Here is a 15,628-nt window from a genome sequence, read left to right on the forward strand (position 1 = left end):
CTGTTTGCATTTGACTCACCTCATATTGTAACCCAGGCTGTCCTCCAAGTTACTACGGAACAGAATCCTGCTGCTCTCACCTCCGGGAAAGCTGGCATTACAGACGGGCACCGCTGTGGCCGGCAGTGTTCCCGCCTTCTTTCTGGGTCCCATCGCATCCGCGCCTGTCTGAGAGCGGGACCATTTCTCTATCCTTCAAGGCCACGTTAAGAGCATTGCCTTCCCACCGAGCCACACAATTTCTCAGTTTCTTGTTTTACATTGTTTCCTGAAGTATGAAGGGACCCTCTCCTCAGAACTGGCTTCATTTTTGCTGGTTGGTATCAGAAAGCCGGAGTGCGCTTGACCAAGAACGCTGCAGGGTGACTGGGAGCTGAGGAAAGGCTCTCCCATGCTGCTCTCTGGAGTGTGGCCTACAGGGGTTTTTCCTTGGCTCACTGCCAAACACTCAGCCTCAGAGGCCTATTTCTTTATTTCCCTGTTTTCATTCAGGACATGTTGACTGCGTGTCCAGTAAGAGAGAGCTATTATTTATTTATTTATCTATTTATTTATTTTCAGCTGACCTAATCCCCCAAGGACAGATCTGACCCTTTGAAAGTGGAATTACACTTTGACTACTAGACACTGGAAAGAGTGGGATGGGGGAAATGGGATTTAATTAGTGAACACCATGTACACAGACGCAAACATCACACTTAATCTTATTAACATACACAATTCATTCGTGTTATTAAAGACTGGCTTTTTTTTTCTTGAGCAGGCTTCAGAGTGCCGGTCTCATTGCCGAGAGCTGGAAGTGCTGAGGGGACCACAGTCAGAGCTGAGGCACTCATCCAACCCCTGCAACGGTGAACTGGACGACAAGCAGCCTGTGATGTCCGCTCGGTTCCACTGACTGTCTTGTGGCTGGCTGCCCAGCCCTACTACTTCCTCATCCAACCCCATATAAGATGGACATAGCTAGGAAGTTATTCTGACTTCAAAAGGTAATTTAGCCTATTTTTTTCTCAGCCACCCATTTTACTTTCTGTCTCTCCTAGTCCGCTCTTAATTCTGTCTTTGGAAGAGACTGTGGGCACGCTTACTGCAGTAGACAGTTATGAACTCAGAGATGAATGCACAAAGAAGACTGTAAAGATGCATTGGAGTGCTGGTCTAACACAAACAAAAATGGAATAATATCATTTGAAAAAAAACCCACAGCACTCTTGAGGCAGATGTAGGCAGGTATCTGTGAGTGTCATGATCAGCCTGGGCTACATAGTGAATATAGTGAGGAATTCCAGAACACCCAGGGTTACATAGTGAGACCCTGTCTCAAAAAACCAAAACAAACAACACCAGCAGCAGCAACAACAACAAAAAAACCCAACAGCAACAGTAAAAAGGGGTTATCTTTCTTAAGCTGTCAGACAACCATAAACAATTGGAGCTGGGGACTGTGGCTCTGTTTGCTCCGGGACTGGTACATGCCACTGGGAGTCTTCTCCTTGGGCACTAAGGAAATGTGTCAAGGACAAAGGAACCCCAAACACTGGCTCCCAGATGGCTGTGCCCAAGCTTGGGTCTTTGGATCAGGCTGTGAAGAAATGCAAGAAAGGAAACTGTGTTGGTCATTTCTTCAAAGGGTGGAGACAGGGAGTGTGTGGTGAAGATTCCCCACCTGGGGATGGGAAGACAGGATCCATGCAATCTCTCTGGCCCCAGATCATGGCTGCACCGTGCCGGCAGCAGAGCGAGCTCTCTTCCCTTTGTGCTTGTTGTTGCTTCAAACAGGACATGACCTGCCTGGTTTGTTTTCATTTCTTCCTCCTTCAGACAGCGCATCCTGCCCGTATCTGGAAGGAAAATAAAGCAAAGGGGCGGAAACCGCTTCCCCACATTGAGTGACCCGTCTCCGTCCCTGGGACATGTAAGGATTTATTTCAGCGTTCTGGATGTCCCTCCCCCCCCACCCCTATTTCCCCTGACTCAGCTTCTCCAACTCAGCACAGCTGGCCACACACAGGTTTCCCACCTGCAACCAGGGCTCTGCCTCCTTCCCAGACCAATTCAGGCTAGAGACAGGAAGCAATTAAGCAGACCCAGCAAGGCCTTCCTCACATCCAGACATCCTTGATGCTTGTCCCTTTGTCGCTCTGCTGCCGGCTGAGGCTGAGGTGCACTGGAAAATGCAACAGGCTTCCTTGTTCCTCGCTTCTGTGGGCCTACCCAGGACACCTGCAGCTGACTTCCCACAATGAGTCTTAGTTTCTTAATCCTCCCTTTTTGCTTGGGGATGACTTCAGAGGCCTCTAGGTCCTGGGGCGAAGATGACCTTTGGTGCATATCTTTTTTTTTTTTTTTTTTTTTTTTTTTTTTGGTTTTTACGAGGCAGGGTGCAGGGTTTCTCTGTATTGTTTTTGAGGCTGTCAGCCCAGCCCGGCCTCGAACTCACAGAGGTCCGCCTGCCTCTGCCTCCCGAGTGCTGGGATTAAAGGCGTGCACCACCACCGCCCAGCCCTTTGGTGCATATTTTGAGAAGTTTGAGCATGTCCTGTGCCTGGAATCCCCTTTGCTCTTTCGTTTGTTTTGGATGTGGGTGGTTGGCCTGCTCTCGGCTCTATGTAGAATGTTTCACAAAATGCAGCCACGCAGCCTCCAGTTGTCTTCAAATCTCTCTGCTGTCTGTGGGCCCTTTCTGCATTATGTGCTGGGGCTGTCACTGCCCCAGGCTTTTGACTGCAAGTTGCTTTAAGTGTCCCCAAATCTGAGTACCGACTGTTTTCCCCACATTGCTGGCTCAGCTGCCAGGGCTCTCTAGCTGTCCTGGGCTCTACCTACTGTGTGATCAATGCTGCTTATGAGACTTAGTGGCCTGCCAACACTTCCTGTGGTGCCTTATGTCTGGAGACTAAAGGAAAGTTAGTTATCTGCACGTTTGCAGCTGCTGGGAGGGCTCTGGGGTTGAAGGAAACACAGCAATTGGCCTCATTGAATACGTCAGTCTAAATTCTGTTTATTTAGTCCAGCAGCGAACTAGCTAGCTTTCTCATTGCTGAGACAAAACACCGGGCAAAAGGGACCTAAGGGAAAGAAGGGCGGGCTTCTTTGGCCTCATGTTGGGGAAGGCAGCATGGAGGTGAGGGTGAGTCAGCTGTGGTGGCAGCCCCAGGATTCTGCCAGTCACGTGTCCACAGATAGAAAGCAGAGAGGTGACTGCTGGCACTCAGCTCCTTTTCTCCTGTGAGAAACCTTGTTTAAAAAAGATGCAGTTTGCGATCCCAGCCCACGGGATTGGTGCTACCCACATTCAGAGCGGGCCCTCTCTGTAAGCCTCCCCAGACACGCCCATCAAGATGACACCGAAGACTGACTGACCACCATAGGCAGCTCCAGAACGGGGGAGAGCTCTTTTTAAGTTTGCTTTACAACTCTGTTTTTTTTTTTTTTTTGTGGAAAAGAGACCAGTTTGCATTTTGAATATTCTATAATGAATTCATTGTGGTGATCAGAGTTAGAACGGGCCATATTTTGGGATCTCTTGTGGGTTCCTTGTAGGTTGAAACCCTTCACAGCTTACTGGGACTCGGGGCCCCGCTGTGCAGCTTTGGCACCTGGGCATACCTCGCACACCACTGAGCTGTCTGTAGTATCTCGTGCCAAGCATCTGTGAATCCAGCTTATACTCCCTTTTCTGTGTAAAGCCTCGACAGCACAGTAGACACGAGATACAACTGTAACACAGAAGAACTGCAGCTGTTGGAAACGCCGAAGTTTTCAGATACCAGTTTGTGTCTGGGGGTCCAGTTTCTGCATTGACTTCTCTGGGACTTTCTCTAGTCAAATGAAAATGTCTCTTCAAATGGACCTTCCATCTTACCCTGCAGGATGTGTTCCTATGCTCATAAAATCTGCTATAAAGACATTTTGTTTTCTGGGATGGGGTGTCATAATTTTTTATCTTTCAGCTTAAACAAATTGACTTTGCCATTGCATCCTTATAGGAAGAGTCTTCTAGAGGACGTCCTGGACGAATGGATGACCCAGTGGTGTGGAATGGACTCAAGGAAACAAAATGAGAGACCAAAAATGAGAGACCAAAGTCCTCTTGTGGGAGAGTTTGTTGTATGATCATCTTCTGGGCTTTGAAAAGGGGACAGGTGAGACTGGTTTCTCACAGGGTCACAGAGAGTGTCCAGTTAAACCTGTGGATTTTACACATTGAGCCAGGCTGGTTATTGCAATGTCCAAGCCCTCCCTCTCTCGGAGCATGTGGTCAGAACATCTGTGACTTGGACCCTTGTTCTGTACTTCTGGACAAGTTTTCCAGCTTCACACAGAGTCGACAGTGCATGACGCTGTAATTACACTCGTGTCTTTTTCTTCATTAAGCGGTGTTTTCTTGGAGAGCAGGGACTCCGGTATCATTAAAAAAAAAGATTCTATGTAATTGTGTGTATGCGCATGAAATCAGGTCCACATGGGAGTCTTCGTCAATCTCTCTCTTCCTCATTGAACCTGGAGCTTGCTGATTCAGCAAGGCTGGCTGGCCAGTGAGTCCCCAGGACTTGCCTCTCTTTGTTTCCCAGGGCTGGGGTTAGTTGCACACCACCACCTGCTCTACTGAGACTACGAACTCAGGTCTCACTCTTGTACAGCAAGCATGCTACCACTGAGTCACCTCCGAGCCCCTTGCCTTTGTTTCCTAACTTTCTTGATGACAAAATTGTGTTCTTTTCATGGTGCTCTTTTCGCAGGCCCAGAGGTGTTCTTCCCAGCCAGATGCAACTCTTTCCTAAGAAATACTAAATCATTGCATAGGGGACATTTTTAGTTTGTTGTTATTCTACTTTACATCCTTTTTGTAGCATTTCAAGCTAGTTCTAGATAAAAATAGCACAGCTTTCCGAGAAATATGGCAATTTTGGTCTCTGTGGGGGAAAACAGTGATTTGGCCTTTCTAGTCAATGTGTCTTATGGGCTCCAAGGGATGCTAACATTGGAGGCTGCAGGGCTGCGGCTCTATTGCAGGTAAAACGAGGCACAGGTGAGAACTGAACATGATCTTATTGTTTCCAGACCATGGGGAAAGCTAGATGTGCCTTTCTTAGCAGGCCTTTGTATGTTGCGTTTGGGAAACAGCACAGTGTGGGATCCGGAGCTGAGCATCTCAGCAACTGGAGTTAACTGTCCCATGTGCACATCTTCTTTAATGCATTCAAACAATTCTAACTACTTTAGCTTTGACAACTCACACAGGCCAAGGTGAGGTGTGGGAAAACCATCATGGCTCAGCAACTGAGGACTTGCAGAGGGGGAATGAGACACTGGAGCCTGCTGACGGCAATCTCAGTAGATCTGGAGCTATGAGATTTGGCCAAGGGGAAAGGGACCAGATGTGTATGAAGTCTCTGGTCCTCTGGGGAGACCCATTTGGGGAAATCTGCCACCTACTTACTTGGTTACTGTTTGATCCATTAGTGTTTGTTAATCTGATCCAATGGACTCACCTGCCTCTCTCAACAGAGAAAGCTGTGGTCTCCATTGATATGTAGGGCTCTGGGGACAAACATTCAGATACAGGAAGTTCAGCTTGTTCCTAAAGAAAATACAAAGAAAGGTCAATGCTGAAGCCACCTGGACAAATGTGTGAGGAAACAAATTGCTTCTAGTCTAGAGACTACTAAATTCCAACCAGCACACATAGGTGTGCACTGGGCACATGTAGCCAAACCAGGTGCTCTCTGTTGAAGTCTGAAGCCACTGCAAGACCTCTAGTCTGTGTGAGTTACTTTATTTATTTTACAATAATTGATGTAAAATGCAAGTGTTGCTAGGGACAGTGTGTAGGATCTTTATCTTCTCTTAACCTGACTTTCTTTGCAGTTTTGCTGGCATCAGCTGGTCCCGTGCAACTCCTTTCTTTCCCCTTCAATGGATAGTGTGAGCTGTTTAAGTGGCTGCTCATATTACATGTTTGTCGAATGCCAGGTGTTCCTCCACAGACTTGAATAGCTCATAACTCTGAGGGGAGGTGTGATCATTCCCATCTTCTAGGAGAGGAAATTGAGGCTTAGAAGGTTCAATGGCTTTCACTCAGTGCCGCACAGCTGGAGGAATTCAAATGCAGGGCCTTCTGACTGCAAGTGAGTCCCTCCATGTCGTGGATATGTTTGCCCTGATGGGGTTGCTGTTTTTGTATTGGCTGCTGGGCAGCTGAAGCCAAATTCAGACTACCACAAGCAAGCTTACATTCTGGCGAAAAGGAACATACTGAATTCAATTCGGGATTGTTGTGCTTTCAATGCTTTTATGTTATTTTTTGTAAAGTTTGAGTACTTGCCTAGTTCCATTCATCAGTCTGTCCCTCCATCTATCTATCTATCTATCTATCTATCTATCTATCTATCTATCTATCTATCTATCATCATCATCATCATCTAGGTATCTATCTTCTATCTTTTGTCTCTATCCATCCATTTAAACACATTTGGTTATTTAACAGACAGGCTCTATGTATGCATCCCAGGCTTGACCTGAACTTGCCTGCAATCCTCCTGCTGTAGCTTCCCCAGGGCTACATGTAGCCTTCAAATATTTTTTGACAGTATATTCACAGGATCAAGAAGCAAATGGGAAGGGAAACTTGTGTAAAGAAATAATGTTTAGACCTAATAATTGCCAAGGTTCCCATTGTTCAACATAAATTTCATGTCTTTTCTTCCTTCCTTACCCCTGCCCTCAGCCCCCATCTTTCTGTGTAAAAATATAAAGCCATTGCCAGACTTTTGACTGTGTGCAAATTGTTTTCTGTTTTAATTGAATGTCTCAGACACAAATATCAGTAATGAAATGTTTGGAGGTTTTTTTCCCCCTTTGTTTTTTATTCTGGTGTCAACCAAGTTCAGCTGGCTCTAGTTATAAGTGATCCAACAGTTTTATAAGCAATCATTTCCCCAGGCACAGTGGCAAATGAAATGCATTATGGGAAACTTGTGAACAATACAATTTTATCTCACTGCTGAGAGAAAGGGGGGAAAAAAGAGAGTCTTGGTCACTGCTAGGCATTCCCTTTAGCCATGTGTTTTCTGAGCTCAGGCAACAGACGGAATGCTTCAGGTTGGAGATTTCTGATTCCTTTGTAAACAGTAATAGAGTTACATCCACTCCTTTGGAGGCCTGAAGCAGCGAGTCACCAGCAGATTGGTTGAGATAAGGTTTCTTGAGAGTTTATCAGTGGACATGCCTGCCAAATGATTTAATGGGCATGCTGGGTGATTTTTTTCAAAAAAACAAAATCGTATTAGCTTATTATTAGAAAATTATAATGAGAATGTTATGAGTTCTTTTTGAGGCAATATTAAACAGTTCTCTCGAAGGCAGCACACAGAAAAACGCTGAGTCAGCGACAAGGAGAAAGGGTGTTTGTTCACGACGCAGTGTGGAGTGCAGAATGCTTGTAGACGATAGCTGGAAACCCACAGCCACTGAGATGATCCGTTGTTTGTTGTTTTTTGTTTAGGACAGATGTAGCTGGCTCAGTTCATCTTCAGTACTCCCTGACATGATGCCAGAAACTGGGGCAGCCTTTCCCAACCAGTCATCCAACGAAGATGAGAGAAACGTCAAGAACTTTCAACAAGACGTCAGCTCCGTGTTTTGTTAGCCTGTTACTAAATACAGCAGCTGCTCACCTCTAGAATTCCTGCTATGTGTTAAAAGTGCTGGAAATTAGGCTTTCTGCGAATCGAAGCTGAAAGTGGTCCTAACTTTTTTTTTTCTTTTTTCCAACTGTCTGTCTGGCCCTGTGCCTGGTGTGGGCTGCTCTGAGTTCTCTCACTAGGTTGTCCTACATCAATTATAGCTCTCAACTGTTTATTTCTCTTTACCCTCTCTCTATTGGCTGTAAAATACTTGAAGACTTTCCTTGTGCTCAATACATGCTGTGTCTTACCAAGCACTTACAGATAGATAGTTCACAAGTTAATAACAAGTTAAAAATGAGTTAGTAAATGCTTGTAGCCAACACCTTTCCTAAATAAGATAAAAAGGAGAGTCAGGGCCATCTGCCCAGCTGCCACACTGTCCTCTGGGAGGCCCATCTACTAAGGTTCTTTCTTTGGCAAGGGAGGCAACCACTTTCGTGAGCCCTTGGGGAAAAAGCAAAACAAAACAACAACAGCGACAGCAAAACACACCTTATCCCTCCAGAACTCAGCTCACAAGCCTTTGTCTTCAGTGGTCTAGGGAGATCTGAACTTTATCTATCATTTGAGTCTTGCTTCCAAGGTTTGCTGAGGATACACCCTCCAGTCCATCAGCCCTGTTCATCTTTCTTTTAAAGAACTCAGCTACATGTGCCGCAGTGCAGAAGTCTGAACTCCCAGGGGTTGGTTTTCTGCTTCCACATTTAAGTAGGTTCCAGGGGTTGAACTCAGGGTAGTGGGCTCTCAAATTAAGTGCCTTGACTCACTGAGTAATCATCCAGCCAGAGATTTAATTCCATAGTAACTCTGAGTTAAGACAGCCTAAAAGGGAAAACACAAATGCACTCTTCCTCCAAGGCTTGTTTCCCTTTCTACTGTATTCTAACAAGTGACGTTCTGGGGAAGGAGAAGAGACAACAGACTGATGTTGGCAGTTCCAAGACCATGATGGTATTCCTCCTCACTCAGAGAAAAGAAATTTTAAAGTGATGTATGACTCCGGGGGCTTACCATTGTCTCTGTGCCTCAGCTATGGAGAAAGCCACCCAGGTAGACTCAGGCCACCTATTTTATGATACCTTACATTTACCTTGAAAATCCCTTCTGTGACCCTCTCAGTGGAAAATCTCCTGTTGTGGAATCAAGACATATTCAAATCTTCATCCGGGGCATGCAAAAATCTTAAGTAGTTCTGCAGTTTCTGGTAAATGTGTCATGCAGTTTATTTTTCACAAAGTGCCACATGAAACACTTAATTCAGTTTAACAACAAACTTTGGCTTCTAGTTAGTTTCTTGCGTGTGACTTCAGCAGGTTTGCTGGAGTTGGCTGTGGGTGTTTGGGAGGTGTGTTGGATGCATTACCAATGCTTGTGCACAGAAAATTAAGTGTTACATTGCTTCTATGCTGCTCCATCACTCTGTGTAAATCCCAACGGCAAACCAGCGTCTCTGCAAACTATTCCTAGCAGAATATCCTCCCCGGTCCACAGTCTAGAAAGAACTTAAAACAGATGAAGACCAAACACACATTTTGGCTTTTGGCCTTCACTGTTTCATGGCATGGTTTTGAGCTCCTCTTTCCAAAATAGAAAGTTTTCCTGCAAGGATATCCTTCTTTCTGAGAAGAGTGGTGGTACATGCCTTTAATCCCAGCTCTCAGGATGTAGAGGCAGGCAGATCTCTGTTGAGTTCAAGGCCAGTCTGGTCTACAGAGGGAGTTCCAGGACAGCCAGGGCTCCACAGAGAAACCCTGTCTGGATAATTAAAAGAAAAAAAACCCCTTCCTTCTGGGAGTATGAGGATGTCAGTGAGGACCAGGCTATGCTGGCTTCAAAGAAGATCATGTGTAGAGTAGGACCATGCACTTGTGAATCTGTGTTTTGTGAGAGGCTACCAACCCTTCAGTAGATGTCCCCTTACTTGGGCATGTACATGGACTGAAATGGAACCAGTAAGCACTAAATTTTGAGAAAGATAACAAGAGAGCACATGAGTTTGAGAGTGACAAATGGTGGCAGAGGTGTGGAGCAATGCGGAGGTAGGTTTAATCCAAGCACACTGTGTGTATGAATTTCGACTAGAATGCATTTAAAGACTACTTTGCTTGGTGTCTGTGTTCAGGTTGGACATTGCAGCCTGGTTGTGGTTGCGTGGGCTGCAGATGGTCGGACTCTAGTTTTCTCCGTTCTCCACCTTGACTGAGTGGAGGTAAGCGGGAGTGTGGTCAGTGTTGCTTAGAGTGCAAAACTAGGGAGTAGGCTAGGTTTGCTTCAGAGTCAGCCCTGCTTTAACGTGTACAGTGTCATGCAATCAGTTACTAGTTACACAGTCGTACCTGATTGCCCACTAATAAAAATAAAAGTTAAAGCGAGTTTGAGCCCTCTTGACCATCTTTCCCCAGGTTTAATTCAGTTCCAGGGCAACTGTCACCACTGAGGCCTGGTCTGAGGACCTTCAGATACTTTTTAAACATCATGCTGTACAGATGCTAGAGCTTATGGGATGCCACTCTGTTTTTCTTGGGTTGCTCTTCATTTTGTTTATTGAGGCAGGATTTCTTCTTGAACTTGGAGCCCCTGACTCTAGCTAGTCTAATAGTATCCTAGCTTGCTTTATATTGCTGTCAGAAAACATTGGTCAAAAGCAACTTGTGGGAGGAGAGGGTTTATTTGATTTACAGTCACACTCCATCATTGAAGGAAGTCAGGGCGGGACCTGGAGGTGGAGCTGGAGACGGGCCTGAAGCAGGTACCACAGAGAAATGCTGCTTCCTGGATTGATCACCTTGCATTCTTTTATCATCCATGACCACCCACTCAGAAGCTGCATGGCCATACAGTGGTCCGCCCCCCCATCAATCATTAATTTAAAAAGTGCCCCCACAGATTTGCCTGTAGGCCTATCTGCAGCAAACAAATTTTTTAAATTGAAGTTTCTTCTTCCCAGATGACCTTAGCTCGTGTCAAGTTATATTAACCAGCACCTCTAGCTAGCCAGCTTGTCCCAAGGATCCCTCCCCTGTCTCTGTCTCCTGAGTGCTGGGATTACAGGTGGCCACCATGCTTGCTGGACCTTTATATGGGTTTTAGGGATCCACACTTCAGTCCTCACACTTGGAGTCAACTTTATCCACTGAGCCATCTCCCCAGCCTTGACTTACTACAGCTGCTTAATTCTTATAATAATGATAAGGGTTATTTGCCGTTGGTGTTTCATTTTAGGTACTTCGAAACTGAAGCTGAAGTCACATAACTGGATTTAACTGAAACAGCCTAATTCTGATTCCAAGTTCTTGGTAGACAAGGATGCTTATTTATATGATTGTATTCTGACACAACTAATTTGTTTACCTTCATGGTGCAACAATTCTATCCATTTCACTATTGGCCTCTTTGGGTACTGTGGGGAAAATGATAATAATGGCTGTCCATCTAAACACTTGCACAGTTACAAGGCCTATTTTGTATGTAACAACAATAAACCAAATTCCCATTTACTGAGTACCTTGCACATGCTAGGTATTGCTCTAGAATATTCTTCGCATGAATCTCTTATTCCATTCAAAACTCACAGTCACATAGAGAAATAAATATTAGTCCTCTTGTGGAATATTAGTTGAAGATGTATTTATTTATGCTGTGGAACATTTGTTTAATGATGCAAAGATGTGTTGCATTCTTTTATGTTGCATTTGTTTAACTCTATGAAGTTGTGTAACTTTGCCTGTCTAAAACACTTGATTGGTCTAATAGGGAGTTGAATGGCTGGTGGTGAGGCAGGAGAGGGATAGGCTGGGCTGCCAGGCAGAGAAAATAAATAGAAGGAGAAAAAGAAGAGAGAGGAGTGAGAAAAGGAAGAGAGGAGGATGCTGGGGGGGCACCCACCCAGTCATACATAGAATAAGGAGAGAAAAATATACAGAAATAGAGAAAGGTAAAAGCCCAGAGGCAAAAGGTAGATGGGATAATTTAAGAAAAGTTGGCTAGAAATAAGCCACATTAAGGTTGGGCATTATTCATAAGAATAAGTCTCCATGTGATTACTTGGGAGCTGGGTGGCCAGCCCCCAAAGAGTAAAGAGTAAAAACAAGGAAGCAAGCAAAGAAAAACAAAAGCCACCACACAGTCCTCTGGACAACAAAAGAAACTGACAGCATGAGGTTTCCCAAGGCCATGCCAATAAGGAGAGCGCTGTGTGTGAGCCAAGTCTGCTGCCTCGCTACCCCAGCCTCCCACTGATGAGTTCAGGGCTGAAAAGGCTGGGGGCGGCACCTAGTCGGACCAAGTGGGCCACTTGGGGGAGAGTCCGTATGCCTTGGAAAGGTCGTCTTGTCTCTTTCCTTCTGTCTTCCTCTGCTTCTCGGCGACGGTGAGTGGACAGCTTTGCTCTCCCGTGTGTCTCCCAGCATACTGTTCTCTCTCACCACAGCCTCAAAACGGAGGGTCAGCCAGCCAACCATGGATTGAATCCTTGGATCAGGAGACAAAATTAACTTTCTGCCTTTAAATCGTTTCTGTCAAGTATTTTTGTCACAGTGACAAGAGATTGACTACCACAAAATCACATTCTGTCAGGAATGGGCACCTACCAGGCATGGTCTCTATGGTTCACCAGTCCATGTGACTGCAGGACCCAGAGCTATGCAGCCCCATCATACCGGCCTAGGTGAGCCAAGAATTGTAGGCATCTGTACAGGCTAGTTTATGTCATCCCACAAGCTAGAGTCACCAGAGAGGAGAGAGCCTCAGTTGAGGAATTGCTTCCATAAGATGGGGCTCTGGGCAAGCATGTAGGGCATTTTCTTAATTAGTGATTGAAACTGGAGGAGGCAGCCTCTGGGTAAGTAATCCTGGGAGCTATAAGAACCAGGTTGAAGCTGAGTGTTGGTGGCTCATGCCTTTAATCCCAGCACTCGGGAGGCAGGCAGATCTCTGTGAGTTCGAGGGCAGGCTGGTCTACAGAGCTAGTTCCAGGACAGCCTCCAAAACAATACAGAGAAACACTGTCTCAAAAAAACCAAAAAAAAAAAAGCAGGTTGAGCAAACATTACACTCTTCATCAGCTCCTGTCTCTAGGTTCCCTCCTGATTTGAGTTCCTGCCTTGGCTTCCTTAATGACTGTGATTTAGGATATGCATGCCAAGTAAACCCTTTCTCCCTAAGTTGTTTTTGTCATGATATTTCATTACAGCCATAGTAACCCTAACAAAGATTGCATCCATTTTAAAGACTTCATCCATTGAGAACCAGGTCTAGCCAGGCCCACAGACAGTGTTATTTGTTGTTTTCTGAATGAACTTCTTGCTTCAGTTCTAAACTATTTAGACTTTTGTCTTGAATACCTTCTTTCTACTAGTCTCTGAATTTCTGCCTGACATCTCTGTGACTTGCTCTCTCCAATCCCTTACTTGTGATTTGGACATCCTTCAATCAGTTGTGGAGAAGCTGCACTTTGTGGGTGGCTTATCTTGGAATGAAACTGTTCTTCCTATAACTATACTGATCAAATAAAGAGTCTCAAGTACAGTTGGAGAGATGGCCAAGTAGTCGAGAATGTTTCCTTACTTTTTAGAGGGCCAGAACTTGATTTCCAGCACGCCACTGGGTGGTTCACTACTGTGGGGAACTCCAGTTCTAGGGCACCTGAACACTTGTATATATGCACACATACACATGAATAAAGATAAATATTTAAAAAGGAGTATAGCCCATGGCAGGGATGTATAGCTCGGGGCTTCTGTTACTGAGATGACTGTAGTTATTGTAGACTCCTTTACTGAACATGAAGCACCCATTCAGGAGTCAAGTATCAAAGGTAGCATTGTTTAGCGTTTGTCAGGGGCAGGAATAATTTGGAGATAAGTGGTTTGGATGTACAGATCCATTCCCAGCCTGGGTTATTTATGTTCAAATTCCTTAGTGTCTAATAACAAATACGTCTCTTCCCTCTAGGAATGCCAGGAACAACACCTACAGGGGACTCATGTATCCCAACCAAAATTGTAACAGTTCAGAGCCTTCATATAGCTGGAGGGTGGTATCATACTGACATTAGAGCCAGCGTTTCCCTTACAGTCAAGAGTTCCTGTTCCCCGGTAGAGCGATGATACAGAAATGCTACTATATGATTTAGAAATGCTACTATAGGCAGAAGTTTTAACTGTGAAGATGGGCTCTGAGTTCTTTTTTGTTTGTTTGTTTTGTTTTACGAGACATAGTTTCTCTGTATTGTTTTGGAGGCTGTCCTGGAACTAGCTCTTGAAGACCAGGCTGGCCTCGATCTCACAGACATCTGCCTGCCTCTGCCTCCCGAGTGCTGGAATTAAAGGCGTGCGCCACCAATGCCTGTCTGGACTCTGAGTTCTTGAGTCTTTTAATTGCTGTTCTTGATGATCAGGGTGGTTGAAAAGGAGTGCATTCAAAAGTTGTGAATCTGTCCTACACGTAAGTGTAGCTGTCATTCCTCATCAAGGAAGCTTCTCTTTGCAACAAATGTAGAGCATTATAAAATACCAAAACTGGTTAAAATACAGAGGACAAATGAGCATGGGGTGCCCAGCCCGGATGGATACATCTACAACACAGCTCCTGAGTCTAAGACTCTGGGAACATGGAGAATGAAGGGGCAGAAAGATTTTATGAGCCAAAGGATCTTGGAATCTGCTGTGAGATTATGACTCCTAGAAACGACAGGGACACTTCACTCATTCAACAATACGGCTGTGTAAACAGGATATGGACAAGGGCAACAACAGATATGCTAACGTGGAAGGGAGAAATATCTTGCAGCCCCACACCAGGACAAAGGAACTACAGGTAACTAGTAATGCTGAGACAGGGAGAGTTAGTAAGCCAGGGACGAGCCCTTTAATTGGTTATCCAACACCAAGCTGTCAGTCCTGAAATCATATACATATGAACGGACTCAGCAAGTTGTATTTCTATATTCATATATTCATATATACTTGTGTAACTATTTTATTTCTATAATCATATATTCATGCATATATACCTGTGTATCGATAATAAGGGAAAGGAAGCCATGAATTTATGAGGGGGGGCATGGAAGTGTTTGGGGGAATGAGAGGGAAAGGGGAAAATGATATAATCATATTTTAATTAAAACTAAAAGCAAAAGTTGTAGAGCAAATGTTGAAAAGAGTCCTGGCTGTATCCAGATCAACTAAATTAGAACCTTCGGGGACCGCTTAATCAGCAATCTTGTGCAAGTCCTCCAGGGGTTTCAGTGTGCACTCAGCAGGTCACTGCTGTAGCAGGAATCCATCTTCTTAGCTCTTAGTGTGACAGGAGCCCAGAGCAGGGAGGTCTCCAACAGCCCAATCTTCGTCGTCCTGGTTGCCAGGAAATACAATCATTTGCTCTGTGAAATGGATTGAAAACACCTGGCGGATTAAACTCAGTCCCGTCACTGACAGGAAATGTTATAGTCTGAGTGTGCCCCCTAAAACTCGTGTGGGAAATTTAATCTCCAATGCAGCGTTGAGGACATTAGGGAGGTGTTTAAAGTCACGAAGACTCCACACCCACTCATGGATTAGTGCAATGATACAAAGGCCATGCAAATGGGGACCATTCTCTCTTGCCCTCTCCTCCATCCACCATGTGAGGAAGCAACAAGGAAGTCCTCACTATGATGCTGGTTTTATTATTATTAGCTTGACAAAGATCTCAAATTGTCTAGAAGTGTTTCAGTGATGACTGTCTAACTCAAGTTGGTCTGTCTGCCAGCGACTGTCTCCATTTCACTGATGGACTTGGGAAGAGCCGGCCCACTGTGGGCAGCTCCGTCTCTTGGGTCTGGGTCCAGGGCTGTGTAAGTGTAGAGAGGAAGCTGAGGACTAATAAGAACGCATGGATTGTTTCTTCCTGCTCTTGACTCTCCTTGCGATGTGGCTAGCTGTTTATATTTCTGCCCT

At 45.1% G+C, this 15,628-nt stretch overlaps 1 long non-coding RNA gene across 2 annotated transcripts; it reads left to right on the forward strand.

Moving 5' to 3' along the window:
* Positions 1-748: 748 nt before the first annotated feature.
* LOC121138756 lies at positions 749-11,269 on the forward strand. Of its 2 annotated transcripts, none has more exons than XR_005875615.1 (3): positions 749-989; positions 3,990-4,145; positions 7,508-11,269. It is a non-coding gene; the product is annotated as an uncharacterized LOC121138756 (long non-coding RNA). The 2 variants fall into 2 exon arrangements; XR_005875616.1 differs by lacking the exon at positions 749-989 and adding an exon at positions 1,589-1,915.
* The last annotated feature ends 4,359 nt before the right edge of the window (positions 11,270-15,628 follow it).

The sequence above is a fragment of the Mesocricetus auratus genome, unplaced genomic scaffold (genome assembly GCF_017639785.1).
Source record: "Mesocricetus auratus isolate SY011 unplaced genomic scaffold, BCM_Maur_2.0 Super-Scaffold_6730, whole genome shotgun sequence".
NCBI classification, from domain to species: domain Eukaryota; kingdom Metazoa; phylum Chordata; class Mammalia; order Rodentia; family Cricetidae; genus Mesocricetus; species Mesocricetus auratus.